The following is a 15,566-nucleotide window of genomic DNA, read 5'->3' on the forward strand; positions in this document are numbered from 1 at the left end:
GCACAAGAAAGAGCAGAGTTTAGGACTGTTGTGCATAGGGTCGCTATGAGCCGCAAGCCACTCGATGGCACATAACAACAACAACATTGATATATTGATTAGATTCCTAGCCTTAAAAGAATGGCAAGAAAGCAACACTAATGCATAAAGTTAAGGCTTTGACAGTGATCTTATATATTTGCATTATGATCGTCAGTAACCTCTGAAATAATTCCACTCTCATAGTACTTCTCTGGGCATAACCACATCCTTTTTCATTCTTCTCCTAATAGATGGATCTATTGCATTAGCCATTTAAGTTTAAAAAAGAATAGTATATATTATGTTCAACACACTTTGTTAAATGTTAGTGAACCAAGTGAATTGAGAAGTAGCACCTAACCTCAAAACCTGACAGGTTAATTACCCCTATTTTTGTAGATCTATTATTCTCCATGTCACACGTTGAGAAGGATGAAATACTCTCTGATCTCTAAAGTCCAGTAGAATTTTTTTTTCTATCTTCTCAGTTGTTTCTCGGTGCTTAGCACTTTCTTTCATCAAAATAGTAACATCAAAAATTACTATTTCAAATTATAAATAACAAACCCAGATATTAGAGAGGTTAAAAAAAAATTATACCCAGGCAAAATTCCAGTAAGAAAAAGAGCCTGGGTGAGGATATGAGTATTTTTCCAAACTCTATGGTTTTAAATATTCTTTTGAATAATAGCATCATCTGATGCCAATGAATATCAGCTGCCTTATAAACATTAGGAACGAGTGTTAGGAAACCCACTATGCTCTCCAATACTCTATTAGTCTACCCAACTCCCTAACAGGGCTCCTAGCCTAAATCACTAAATTTCTAATCCCCGCTAGGCCTCCCATTATCATACACGTACTGATCCAGGCAGATAGCAGCTGTACACAATTACTAATAAACTGAATTCAATTCAATATTGCTTTTATAAATCTAATAACACAATGGCCAGTTTTGGTCAAGAGGGCTGTGTTCACAAGTGCAGTAAAGTACCTGTGATCACAAAGGTCAGGAACTCTTATAAAGTATTTAAAAATAGTGATAAAGACAATTTATTGCTATTGTGTCAGAACTAAGACATAATTGGCCCTCCATTGGGAGGATAAGCGGCACAGGAGGAAGACTACCCATTTTTGCTCCTTTGAGCTGCCGGTGGAATTGACCCACCTTTGGGTCCAACTCCTTACTGACTGTGATGCAAGGATTCACCCAAAATGCACATACTCATAAAATATGTTATCTTTACTTGCAGCTATGGGGATTATAAACCACAGAGAGGGGACTGAATTTGCCTGGGACAGTCTGTTTGCAGAGGAAAATATTATTCAAGACATAGAGCTTCTCCTGGCACCCAACTGACTCAGAACGATTTCCCCAGTCTCTGGACGTGTACAACGTTTCACACACGAATGCTCATCCAGCCACAGAGTGAGCCAGATCTCTCAGAGACCATTGGAATTTCTAAAACCCTGTGCGTGCACGCACAATAAATCCAGAGAGCTGGATGAGAGAGAGGAGTCTTAATATGGAATAGTAAATCTACATTGAATTCAGAGAAATATTTTACCAGCTGGGAGGACTTTCCTACCACAACTTTCAACTCTGTATAGGAAAACAGACTCAGAAAACTTGGGGTAAGTAATTGGTAGGCAAAATATCTCCAGTGCAAGTGTAAATTATTATTGGGAAGAGCAATATCAGAAAGAGACTGAGAACGTTTCCAAACGAATCCTATTACCAAGCATCATTTGATTTCCTAAACCATAGTTTAAATAAAATGGCTATTCTCAACACAAGTTGAAAAATAAAAACAAAACCTTCTATTTTGCATGTATGTGTTTGGGTTTTAAGAGAAAATAAAAGAAAGGGGAAAGATCAGGTGTGAAAAACAATGTATACGAACTTTGTAAGAAAACCAGTATAAAGTGAAAATTTTGTTTTAGCAAAAGTTCTGAGATACAGCATAGTAATCTTCTGTGAGCACAGTAGTATTGTTTTGGCAATGCACTTGCTAAAACATTTCTTGTCTTGTGCTCAAACATCTTAGGAATTAGCTGTTCGACCAGGTTTTTGGAGCTAGACTAATAAAAAAGCATATATTTATTCAAATTGTATTACATACAAAATGCGCTACACGTCTGTCATCCCCGAAGGAGCGTGATGAATGCGACCCTGTCTACGTCTGTGGACGTGTTGTACCGTGGTAATTCCACTGCTCTTCTGCCATGGTGAGCGCCACATTCACAGAGTTTTGTATTACGCATCATTTGTCCCCTGAAGGCATTTCACACAAACAGGAACTGCCTTCAGTGAAAATATTTTATCTTTTGAAGTACAACAGTCCACAATAATTTGTGGAATTTTAACTATACAAGCTGTAAAAATCTTCACAAATTGCCAGCTGCTATCCCACCACTTACGCACTCATTTCTTCACTTTGCAAGGTCACTCGGGTTAACGCAATCATTTAGATCAAAACATCGGGCAGTTGTTGATGGATGACACTCTCCATTAAAGGTGCAACAGAAAATAAGAAGTAATTAGATGCTCCTCAATTCATTACAGCAGATGGTGACATCTAAGTATAAACTGATCAAGAATTATACGCTCAAGAACTTACCTAAATGTAAAAATGTCTTTTGCACATGAAATTTTTGTTCCTTAAAATTGTGAATATAGATTAAAAATAGATTGTTGTAGAAAATACTTTTGATATAATAAAGGCTAAAATTGATTAAATATCGATGTAGTTTAAAAATGTTTGTTCTTAATGTTTATTATCAAAGAATATTTACTGCAGAATACTGGAAATATTTCTGAGATAAACTATACATCAGGTGAAAGACATTTAAATACATTGGCTTTCTCCACACACTGTTGAAATTGTCTAGATTAGTCGATGCTTTCTGTCAAGAATATTAACATATGTTGTGTTGTCCACACTGTCTAGTCAGTATTGACTCAGAGCTGACGCTCCAGGAGATTTGCAGCAGCAGGAAATTGCACAGGAGATTTCTCAGCTTTCTCCCACCAAGCAGCTGGTGGATTCAAACTTCACGCCTTTGGGATTGTGGTGCAACCTTTTACGACTAGGTTACCAGAGCTCCCTAGGATTAATGTGTTATTCTTGTTGTGTATCATCAAGTCAGAACTGTCCCATAGCTGACCCTCCGGGCGGGTTTTCAGAGGCAGTTTAATCCCGTGGGAGGAGATTGCCCATCTTTCTCCCATGGAGCAGCTGGCGGACTCGAACTGTGTGCCTTCAGGATTGCAGCACAGTTCTTTACCACCTGGTAAGCTTCTTGGCCACTGGAGCTGCCTATATAGTAGAATAGACTACTCTATATAGTTTGCTAGATTGTAATCTTTATATCCAAATAGAATAAGGGAACATTGCATGCTTACAAATCAGGAAAAGTATAAATCAGGGTTATATTTTTTCACTGTACTTATTCAGTCTGTATCTTAGCAAAGCCTTCAAGAAGCTGACACTCTTTGAAGAAGAAGGTGACATCAGGCTTGACTGACGACTCATCGACAATGTGTGTTATGTAGATGATGCGACCTTTCTTGCTGAAAATGAGGAGGACTTGAAGCACTTGCTGCAGATCAACGACTATACTCTTCAATATGAACTGAATCTCATCATCAAGAAAACAAAATTCCTCTTCACTGGGCCAATCAAAAACATCATGATAAATGGAGAAAAGTAGACATGTCAAGGATTTCACATTACCTGGATCCATAATCAAAGACAAATTGCATAGGGAATTCAGGCATTTCAAACTTTAATATGCATTTTGTCCCTAAAACTTTGCTCTTCCTTCCTGAAATTTGATAGTTTCCTTCGTTGTCCAGTTTTCAGTATGCTCAGTATGTTCACCTCTTCTAACACACACATTTCACCATACTGCACTCCAACTCATTTCTCTGTTCTATCTAGCTTGTCCCGATCAGTTACATCAACTTGGGTATTAAATATCCCTTTAGGTTTTTCATATTGGAAACTTTTTCATTAAAACCAACAGCAGATACGCTGATGGGAATGTTACTTGCAGGAAGGAGATGAGAAAGTAACATTGATTACATTGTGGGTGTTATATTCAATAAACACGTTGCCGCACACTTTTAAATTGGCGACCGTGCTTAGAAACACATTTTGCTGTCATTTGCGGCAACGTGTTAAAGACTGTATTTTAATAAACTTAGTGTTTGTGAAATAAAAATCATTGAAAACTAAAAATTAGAAACAGTTTTGATTGACACAATGAAGAGGGTACTCCCGCACAAAGGGAGGAAAAGTTAGGATTTATTCTAATGATCTGCCAATGCATAAGACTATCTGGAACAGCATTTGAATATGGAATAGGGTAAGATATTCTGAATCAGATCAAATTTTACCCATTTCTCTCTCAAAAGTTTTGGTAAGGAAGAGTAAACGAAAAAGAATAAAATAAGGGAGCTCTGATGGCCTCACCACTGGACCAATCGGCAGCATCAGGATGGATGGTGAAGAGATTGAGATTGTACACAGCTTTAGTTTGCTTGGCTCCATAGTCAACAGTCTTGGCACCAGCAGCCAGGAAATTAAAAGGCGCATTGCCATGGGAAAGTCTGCTGTTAGGGACCTCTCCAAAGTGCTGAAGAGCAGTGGTGTCTCTCTGGAGACTAAGGTGCGTCTGATACAGGCCATAGTCTTCGCAATCACCTGTTATGCATCAGAGAGTTGGACAATGACCAAGGAGGATAGAAGGAGAACTGATGCCTTTGAGCTGTGGTGCTGGAGAAGAGTACTGAGAATACCATGGACTGCTAGGAAAACAAATAGATTTGTCCTGGAGAGGGTTAAACCGAGTGGCTCCTTGGAGGCAAGGATTCTGAGGCTCCGTCTAACTTACTTTGGACATGTAGTGAGGAGAGACTGGTCCTTGGAGAGGGACATCATGCTTGGGAGGGTGGAGGGACGGCGCAGGAGAGGAAGGCCCTCTATGAGGTGGATTGATTCAGTGACTGGGATAATTGGGATGGGAGTGTCAGAGACAGTGCGATTAGCACAGGACAGAGCGGAGTTTAGGGCTGTTGTACATAGGGTCGCTATGAGTCGCAGGCGACTCGACGGCACATAACAACAACAACAACTGATGGCCTAGTGGCAAGAAGCTGCACTGCAATCCAGGAGGTAGGCGTTTTGAATCCACCGGATGCTTTGCTGGAGAAGGAGGGGCAATCTCCTCCTGTACCAGTCAGTTCTGATTTGATGGTACACACACACAAAATAATAAAATATAAAAAATTTAAAAAAATAAAAATAAAAATAGTAAAATAAAAAGAACAGAGATAATGCTCATCATCTTCAAATTTTAAAATCCCACATATGATTAAGAGTTAAACTTTAAAGATAGGCATATTTGCTACTAATAGAATTGGAGGATTACTGTCCATAGAGAAAAATAAATCATGTGTGTGGCTCACAAATTTTTCAAATTGAACACAGGTTAATACTTTCTTAGAGAAGAGGAACAAATGGTTGATATTAGAAATCATACCCTACTGTATATTGTTTTATACTGTTGTTGTTGTTATGTGCCATCGAGTCGCTTGCGACTCATAGCAACCCTATGTGCAACAGCCCTAAACTCTGCTCTGTCCTGCGCCAACCACACCGCCTCTAACACTCCCATCCCGATTACCCCAGTCACCGAATCAATCCACCTCATAGAGGGCCTTCCTCTCCTGCGCCGTCCTTCCACCCTCCCAAGCATGATGTCCTTCTCCAAGGACCGGTCTCTCCTCACAATATGTCCAAAGTATGTTAGTTTTATATTACTATGTAGAATATAAGAGAGAATATTTTCATTAAAAATGTACACTATAAAAAGGTATCCAGCAGCAACGTGGTTTTAGTCTATAGAAATCTATGTAAATGGTTGTTCTGATCCTATAATTCAATATTCTCAGTAGATTTAATGGAGGAATATGAGATCACCATAGGGTAATAATTCCTAGTGGATATTTGTCTCAAGAATTTAAAGAAAATAAATGTATGTAATATGAAAAGGGGATTTTCTACTGACATATGTTTGGGAACACTAATTAAAGCAAAATTAAACAGACTTCTTACCCTATAGAGTAAGTATGTAATAAAAATAAGCAATGCATAATGTAAATACCTATGGGACTATGAGTGGCCCTCATTACACAGTGGTTAATCTCTCCACTGCTAACCAAAAGGTCAGCAGTTCAAAAGCATCAATTGTGCCTTATAAAAAAGATGTGGCTATCTGCCCCCCATGGGAATTACAGCATTAGAAATGAGGACGATGTTATTTTGTCCTGTAAATTTGTTATGAGACAGGATCTAAATGGTAGCAACAGGTTTTAAAGGAATGTCAGTGGATATTTCTCATCTCAACCCTATAAAGATGAAGTCAATAAAGGGAGCTACACAAACAAAACTAAATTAGATCTGCTCCACTGGATTAGTAAGATAGATCTATCTATCTATCTATCTATCTATCTATCTATCTATCTATCTATGTATCTATGTATCTATCTATCTATCTATCTATCTATCTATCTATCTATCTATGTATGTATCTATGTATGTATCTATCTATCTATCTATCTATCTATCTATCTATCTTACGCTATGAATACAGAAGACCAAAGAAATACTGAAGCTTTCAAATTGTGCTCTTGTGGTGGTTATGTGCCATCGAAGCACGTGTGACTCAGTGACCCATGTTCAGCAGCTTTAAACCCTGCCCTGTCCCCAGCCAATATCATTAATTCCGACCCACAAACCACCCCTGCCCCTGTTACTGTATCTTCCTCTCCCATGCTGAGTATCGAATACACCATGGACTGCCAAAAGACGAATATTTCTTGGAAAAGCATAGCCAGGGTACTCCTAAGACTTAAGTCTCATATATTTGGGGTCTATTATTTAAAGGGGCCAGTCCGTGGAAAAAAGACAGCATGCTTGTAAAAGCAGAGGGTCAGCCAAGTAAAAGACACTCAGTGAGCTGGATTGACACAATGACTGCTCCAATATTCTTAAGCTTAGCAGAAATTGCAGATATTGACTGGCATAGGATTGGGCAAGGTCTTGAAGTGTTAGGCTATGGTTACCATGAGTTGAGTCTATTTGATGGCATCTAACAACAAGAAGACAAAAAACACACACATACACGTACACATGAGGGTGCATTTGTGTGTGCATGCACACATGCATGTGTGTGTGTGGAGGGGTGTTATATGAGACTATAGAATAGTTTCCTCTTTTTCTCATTTTGAGTCATTTCAACCAAATGTTCTCATTCTGCTTGTGAATATAGCTAAAGAAAGCTTAAATAAAACTGATAATTTTACTTATGAGGTATAGCACTACCATGATTTCCTATTATTGTGATTTATTGTGAATCATATTGTAGGGTGGATATTATAGGAAAGTTTCCTAAGATAAGTGTCAGATTTGGCAAAGGAGCAATTCCAGTGCTTGCCACAATCTCTACTTACCATTGACACACCTCTGTCTCCTATACAGCCTTGTGAGTGAAAGGTCATTAATAAGCACCAACAAAGACTATTTGTAAGTGGCAGGTGGGAGTTTGTTAGACTATAATGGTAACAGAAATTAAACGTAAAAAAAAATGGTTTCCAGAAGTTGCTGATTGTACAAAAGACTTGTCATGATCCTTTGAAATTCTATAGAGAACATGTAAAATATTTTTACAGCTGTATAATTTTCACTAAAAATTCTTCTATATTCAAAGGTGGTGCTTAGATTTAAATATCTGCTAATCAAACTAAACATGAGTCTAGCAGTGTTGAGACTTTAACCTGAGTTCAGTCTTTCTATGCACTGGGTAGGAACCCAGTCAGAGTGGAACTGGAGGGGCTTAGTTAATTAATTCAATTCTGTTCTTAAAGAACAGTGTAATGTGCCCCATCCTATAAACATTTAACTTAAAATAGAAACTGTATCCTAAGAAGAAAATGTTTTTGTGTGTCTGTCAGAGGGTCTAATCAGATCCAAATCCGTGGGATGAACTGTTCCTACTCAAGCAGGAGTCATGCAGCAGACTGCTGGCTGATTGCCTCAATGTTTTGCACATGGTAGTGAGTGTTCTGGACATCAGGAAAACTCTCGTGAGAGAGATATATGTATTTGTACAGCTGCTGTATATAAAGTTCAAACTCAAAACCCTATTAACATAAATATCCCTCAGCATTTACATCATTATAATGTTACCATTCAATTAAGTCAATTCCTTTCCTTACAATTACCTGTTGAATCTTATCTGACCATTTTGGGTTAAGTTCTGTGTATAAGATGATGCATTCTTGTCTTCCAAATAGGACTTGGAATCCTTGAAATTGTTTCAATGATGATCAAAGCAGAAGAATTGGAATAGTCCTAACTTTATAAAATATAAGAGTGTCAAAAGGATAACATGGCCAATTGGAAGAAGGACTGAATTCTGGAATAAGGCATTTTGAACTCTTTGAGGAGCCTGAATCTGGCCAAAGCTATAGTGGCCAAGTGTCAATAAGCTGTGTTGCAATCTCAAAGGCACCAGGTTCGAATCCACCAGCTTCTCTGTGGGAAAAGGATGGGCAGTCTCCACCCATGTGATTCACTGCCTCTGAAAACCTGGTGGAGGATCTGCTATGAGTTGGATCCTACATGACGACACATAAGAACAACAACACGGAGAATGACAACCTTCAAAGTGACAGAGCTGCCCACCATCTTTGAATGGGACATCCCACTCTCCAACAAATTTGCTTATTAGGCAACTTGTCCTTGTTTGTTGTTCCCTAAGATATCTGCTACTTTATTGGATGTTTCATTCCTCTTTAAAACACAACCAAGTTTTCTTCCAGATCTAGACTTAGCTCATCTTTGATGGTTTGTTGTGTATCATTGAGTCAGAACCAACCCATAATAGACCCTCTAGTGGGTTTTTAGATAAGGTCAATATACAAAAGTTAGTGGGATCCCTCTACAGTAACAAAGATAACCCAGAGAAAGAATCCAAGAAAGCAGTACCATTTACAGAGCTAACCACAAATTGAAATACCTGAGAGTGAACCTAACTAGAGGCAAAAGACCTAGATACCATCTTACCTCAGTAGCAGTGACAAAATTTAATAGGACAGCAAGCAACAAATGTTGGAGAGGATGTGGAGAGATAGGTATACTCGGACACTGTTGGTGAGATTGCAAAATGGTACAACCACTCTGGAAAGCAGCTTGATGTTTCCTCGAAAAGCAGAACATAGAAATTCCATATGATCCAGATATCCCACTACTTGGAATATACCGCAAGAAAATTAGAACTGAGGCACAAGTGGTGATTTGTACACTGATATTTATAGCAATGTTACTCAAAATCACAGGAAGGTAGAAACAGGCCAAGTGTCCATCCAGAAACAAATGGATTGAGAGAAGACAGATCAACCTCTTTGAGTCATGAAGCTGGCAAAGAATATTGAACCCATCATTGACTTCCAACAGAACAAACAGGTCTGTCCTGGAGAAGGTGAAATTAGGCTGCTTTGGAGCCCAGGATTTTAAAACTCTGTCTTATTTACATTGTGTCAAGGAGGACATCATTCTTGGAAATATGGAGGGTCAGGATAGGAGAGGATGACCTTGAAGGAGATGGATTGACACAGTGACTGTGTATCAGAGCAGAGACATAGAGCTGAGGATAGGACAGATTTCAAAGCTATTGTTCATAGGGTAGCTGTGAGTCATAGTCAACTCGATGGCACATAACAGCAACAACAACATTTATTCACTAACATTTAAAGTCAAAGAAGAGGAAACTAATTATTTTTATGAAATTTTATATCTCAATATCAAGAAAACAAAACTTCTTATCACTAGACTGATAGGCAACATCATGATAGATGGAAAAAAATGATTGTGACTGTTAAAAAATTCATCTTACTTGGATTCTCAATTATACTTTTGATACCAGTAGTCAGGACATTAGGATATGTAACTGAGAAAGTAAGCAGTCAGGGACCTCTCCAAATTACTGAGAAGCAATGATGTCAGTTTGAAGACTAAGATGCATCCGATTAAAGCCAGGCTATTTTCAATCATTTGCTATGCCTTTGAGAACTAGACAATGAATAAGGATGACAAAAGAAAAATTCGTGTTTTTGTATTATGGTTTTGGAGAAAAGTACTGAATATCCCATTGACTGACAAAAGAACAAACTTATCTTGGAGAAATAGCCAGAGTATTCCTTGGAGGCAAAGATGACAAAGCTTTGTCTCAAATACTTTGGGCGTGTTGCTAGAAGATACTATTCCTTAGAGAGGGTTACCATGTTTAAAAGGTCTACAAAATAGATAGATTAACCAGATATATTGATACAGTGACTGCTGCAATGGTTTCAAGTATGTCAGAAATTATGAGGATGGTACAGGATAGGACAGAGTCAGATTTGTTGTTCTTAGGGTCTCTATGAGTCGAACTAAACACAATGAGACCGAACCATAACAATGTATGTAAGACAAAACCTGTTGCAGTGGACTGGATTCCCACTCCCAAGAACGCTCCAGGTCAGAGCAGAACTTCCTCTTATGGTTTTCAAGGCAGTCATCTTAAATAAAGCTTATTTTCACATTTTTATGCAAAAGAGCATCTGGTGGGTGTGAAACACTCATTTTTGGTTAGCAGTCAAGTGTTTAACCACTGGGCCACCAGGACTCCTAATGAATGTGAGATTCTCAAAAAGACTATTAACCATCCAGCAAGTATCAAGAGAGGCTGGTACTTCATTCTCTGCATGCTCTCCAAGAGGAGAAAATGTTGGCTGAGATCACTTTAATATATAAAGAGTCTAGAGAATAAAGACAGCGAGAGACCTTTCTTCCTGACCTTGAAATATATGTCATTGATTCAATTCTCTGTATAGGCTTTGAGAAAATAAATTTTCATTTAGCTATTTGTATAAATAATTGGTGCTCATACCTCAAATAGGTATAAACTGTACTGTTAGCAGTGTTCAGTTACATAAATTGTACATGTGTGTGTAGGCGTCTAGTACGGCATAGTGGTAAAAAGCCACCCTACACTGCCAAGAGTACATGGTTTGTTTGAATACTCCAGTGGCTCCAACTGGAGGGTCAGCTATGGGTCAATTCTGACTTGACGATATACAATAATAACATATTTGAGGATGGATAATTTTTTTCAATAATAACCAATATTTTTCGATCACTGTGCATTTGTCTCTACTTCATTCAACACTCCCAACTCAGTTTTCGTCAATAGTATTAATGACTTCAAGATGAATTAGTTATATCCTAGAAGAAAGACATCTGTTGAATTGGTAAGTGGATTTTCAATTCCTATCAGATACAATCATCTGAAAGTAAGTAATTTTTTTTATTTGCAATAGACAGACTCTTGTGAGAAAGAAATATTTGCTTTTCATTTCAAAAAGAGCCATAATTATCAAAAAAGGGCATGTCCTGACACAGAGCTTGGATTTCTGCATAGTGAGGTTTTATATAGTCAGAGAAGAACACAGGTAAGATATTAAAATGAATTATTTTAATTCTTTAAGATAAGAAAATGTTCAGACAATGATTAACTGGGTAGGAAAAAAGTTTGAAAAGGGAGAAAGAATTAAATTAAAGTTGTCTTGATATTGTGATGTTCTTGCCGCCTAATTATATTTAACTTCTTAGGGTCAGATACTAAAAAGTCAGAGCTATCCTAATCCATTCAGGGACCCAGCGGGAGATGTGAAGCATGTAGATGAACAAATAACACTTCACCATGTCGATACAACCAAAATAGAACAGAAACTGTGGCAAGGTAATTTTATAAAAGTTTCACATAGAAATCTTCCACTCTTCATGATCCTCAACCCTAAGAAACAAACAGACAACAACAACATAAAACAAAACCCCAACCATATCTACAGTTGTCAATGGATTATTATTCTTAGTTTCCCTCATTAGATTTCTGAGACTACAAATCCTTGTGAGTGTAGATAGTTCACCTTTGTCCCTCGGAGAAGCTGGAGAATTTAAAAACTACTAACTTTTGGTTAGTAATATAATATGGAATGCACTAAGTACACCCCACCTCCTTGTTATCCTAAAGTTTTCCCTGGAATCTTTATTATATGAAGTAGATTTAAAATTTTACGTAAGTCTGGTGAATGATTCAGAAGATAAATGAATGTACTAGCTAGTATCCTTGTAGGTGAGCTGGGGGAAGGAGCACACAGTCCGGAACCTACACTTTCCAGAACTATGGGTAAGTTAAGAGCTAAGTCACACCTCAGAGGATTTGTATCACTAGTGAATGTCAAGGTGAAACCAGAACCAGAAGCTATGCAGATAAGTACAAGTGGTTTAGCTTCCAGGAATAAGCGTCAAGGGTAGCCCAAGCTGAAGAGATAAATTATGAGTGAAAACAGCAGTGGAAGCTCTGAGAGCAGAAAACACCAGACAGAAAATATGATCATAGCAACAGCCAGAAAATGGACAAAGAAGTACAAATTGCACCTGCTCACTTTACCCAAGTGTCATAAAACATGTAGTAGAATGCATAGAACTAGTTCTCTTTCAATTGATTTTCAGATCCATGATAACCTCTACTAACTTTTATTTCCTCCTCCCTTCAATATTACAAGCATCAAGAAAGTGACAGAAAACGTACTAAATAGTATCTTCTCAAGCTTCCACTAAATGCAGATTTCACTCAAGGTAGTGAAGAATAAATAGAAAAAGAAATTTAAATGCATTTAAACAGCTTAGTGATACTTGACACTATAGCACAGAACAGTAACATATTGATATCTGTCATATATGATTATGATATTATATCATATATGATGACATATATTAATATGTTGTTGTTGGTTTTATGTGCTATAAGTGTCAAGTGCCACTAAGCTATTGTCCAAAGCAAGGAAACATTTTGTATTTTAAAATTAAGAAATGTGTGCATCAAAAATGTATCCTTTCTTCATACCTATTCAGTCTGTATGCTGAACAAATACTTCAAGAAACTGACATCATTGTTCCCCAGTACTTTGGAGAGGTCCCAGATAGAAGACTGTCCCATGCACGTCTGTCTTTTTGTTTCTTGATGCTGGTGTCAAGTGTGCTGCCTGTGAATCTAAGTAAGATGATGTCAATGACAATTTAAATCTTTTTTCCCCTTTATCAGCCTAGTGGTGAGGATTTTGTTTTCTTGATGTTGAGATGTAATTCACACAGAAGTCTGTAATCTTTTCTTTTCTGCAGCAAATGTTTTCAGGTCCTCCTCATTTCCAGCAAGCAAGGTTGTGTCATTTGCATAACACATGATTGTTGATAAATCTTCCTCCTAAACAGATGCCGAGTTTTCCTTCACACAGTCCAAACTATGACTTAAAGACAATTTGATAGTAGTGCGATTTGAGCACTTCCTTTTATATTCAGTGTGCTGCCTAATTCTTCTCAGAATGTTCTTTTTGTTTATATTCTTGACTTTGTTTTACCAACTCAAGAAGGTACTTAATACAGTTTTCTTGTGCATATTTCAGTAAAGAAAATTCCATAGAAACTAAGCTAGTATTGTTTTTACGGTCAAAACTGAGATAAATACAAAGCTTTCCATTTGTGGAGATAATGAACATATTTTCCAGTCAACAGTTTCTTTGGAGAATTGCCTCTGGCAGCCCCATTTATAGGGAAGGAGGACGATATCAAGTCAACAAAGAATATTTGGCAGTAACCAATCAGGTTCTTAGTGCTTTAGTTTGAAGATGCGTATAAATTTCTAATGTTGTCAAGTACTTTTTAAATTTAGTTCTCAAGATATGCTGAATAGTCTTAAGGGTTACAAAAAAGCAGACTACAGAACTTGGTAAAACAGAAATGTTGAAGCTTTTCCACTGTCTAAGTAAAAAAAAAAAAATACCCAATTATCTGTTTCTGTTCTGTATAAAATACTATATTTAGGGTCTGGCAACAGAGATTGAGTGATTTTAAAAAGCAAGTAAGAAATAAAATCAGCTTTATCTCTGAGAAAACATCAAGTGGTGGATGATATAAGCACGGGAGGTGGACCCGGAAGCTCCAGGGACCCGGGGGTGGAAGCACTTTCAGCTTAGGCTTCATCAGTGGTCAGCAGAGTTGGGGTCATAGCTGTGGTTGGGGACTTGGGAAGGGCCTAGGAGCTCAAGGAGACAAAACAGAAAACAGTGGGTGGCAACCCATCACCAAACTATGCTGTCTGGTCAAAGACATGAAATCAAGTCCTTAAAGGAGATCTATCTCTTCTCACTGCCTATCAAGGAGTCTGAGATCATTAATTTCTTTCTGGGCATGTCCTTTAAGGATGATATCTTGAAAATCATCCCTGTGCAGAATAAAGACAAGCCCACCAGAGGACTACTGTCAAGGTATTCAAAACTGTTGAAGACTATAACTGCCATGTGGACTTGAACATTAAGTGCTCCAATTAGGTGACTACTGCCATTCATGGAGGGAAGGGGCATTATCCTGGCCAAACTCTCCATTGTCCCTGTGCTGTGAGGCTACTGGGGCAAGATCAGCAAGCCTCACACCATTCTCTGTAGGGAGGCTGGGCACTGTGGCTCTGTGCTTGTACCCTCATCACTGCACCTCATGGTACTGGCATCATCTTGGTCAGGGCCCAAAAAGCTACTGATGATGGCTGGAGTTGACCACAACTAATACCTCAGCTAAGATCTGCATGACTACCCTGGACAACTTCTTCACCAAGGCCGATGCCATCTCTAAAACCAACAGCTACATGACTGAGGACGTCTGGAAAGAGAACTACACACCAAGTCTCTCTACCAGGAATTCATTGACCATCTTGCAAGACCCTCATCAGAATCTCCATACAGAGGACTCAGGCTCCAGCTGTGGCCTCTATGTAGTGGATTTTGTGTAACAGAAATAAAGCAAATGAAGTAAAAAGAAAGAATATCAGAGTATCAAATTTATAAGTAAATGAAACTGAAGAAAAAAGAAGGGGGAAGTATGTATTACTCTTTTAGAAACCTTTGTTAAATGTTGAATGACTTAATGAAAAGTTAATGGTTTCAATTCACCAGCCACTTCTATGGAGAAAGAAAAACAATTTCCTTCCATAAAGACTTACTTACCGCCTCTGAAAACTGATAAAGATGGACATGTCAGATTCAACTCTATGGTAGTGAGTTTGGTTTGGTTTAAACAATTCTTCAGATAATTTGGGAGTTAAAACCAAAGGAAGTAGAATAGTAGCTTGAAAGGAATATATTTTGTTGATGTTTTTGTGTACCATTGATTCAGAACTGACACATACTTGACCCTCCATAGGGTTTTCAGAGGCAGTAAATCTCTCAGAAAGAGATTGCCCCTCTTTCTCCCGTGAAGAAACTGGTGGACTCAAACCACATGTCTTTAAGTTGACAGTACAACTCGTCATCACTGAGCCACCAGAGCTTCCTTAAGGGAATAGGAGCCTGGAAAAGGGGGAAAAACAAAGCAAAACAAAACCCA

The 15,566-nt window shown here is 38.1% G+C and overlaps 1 pseudogene; it reads left to right on the forward strand.

Moving 5' to 3' along the window:
* The first annotated feature begins 966 nt into the window (after positions 1-966).
* LOC102848967 lies at positions 967-14,959 on the forward strand (annotated as a pseudogene).
* Positions 14,960-15,566: the final 607 nt, after the last annotated feature.

The sequence above is a fragment of the Elephantulus edwardii genome, unplaced genomic scaffold, assembly GCF_000299155.1.
Source record: "Elephantulus edwardii isolate Elephantulus edwardi_28Jun2011 unplaced genomic scaffold, EleEdw1.0 scaffold00114, whole genome shotgun sequence".
Taxonomy (NCBI): Eukaryota; Metazoa; Chordata; class Mammalia; order Macroscelidea; family Macroscelididae; genus Elephantulus; species Elephantulus edwardii.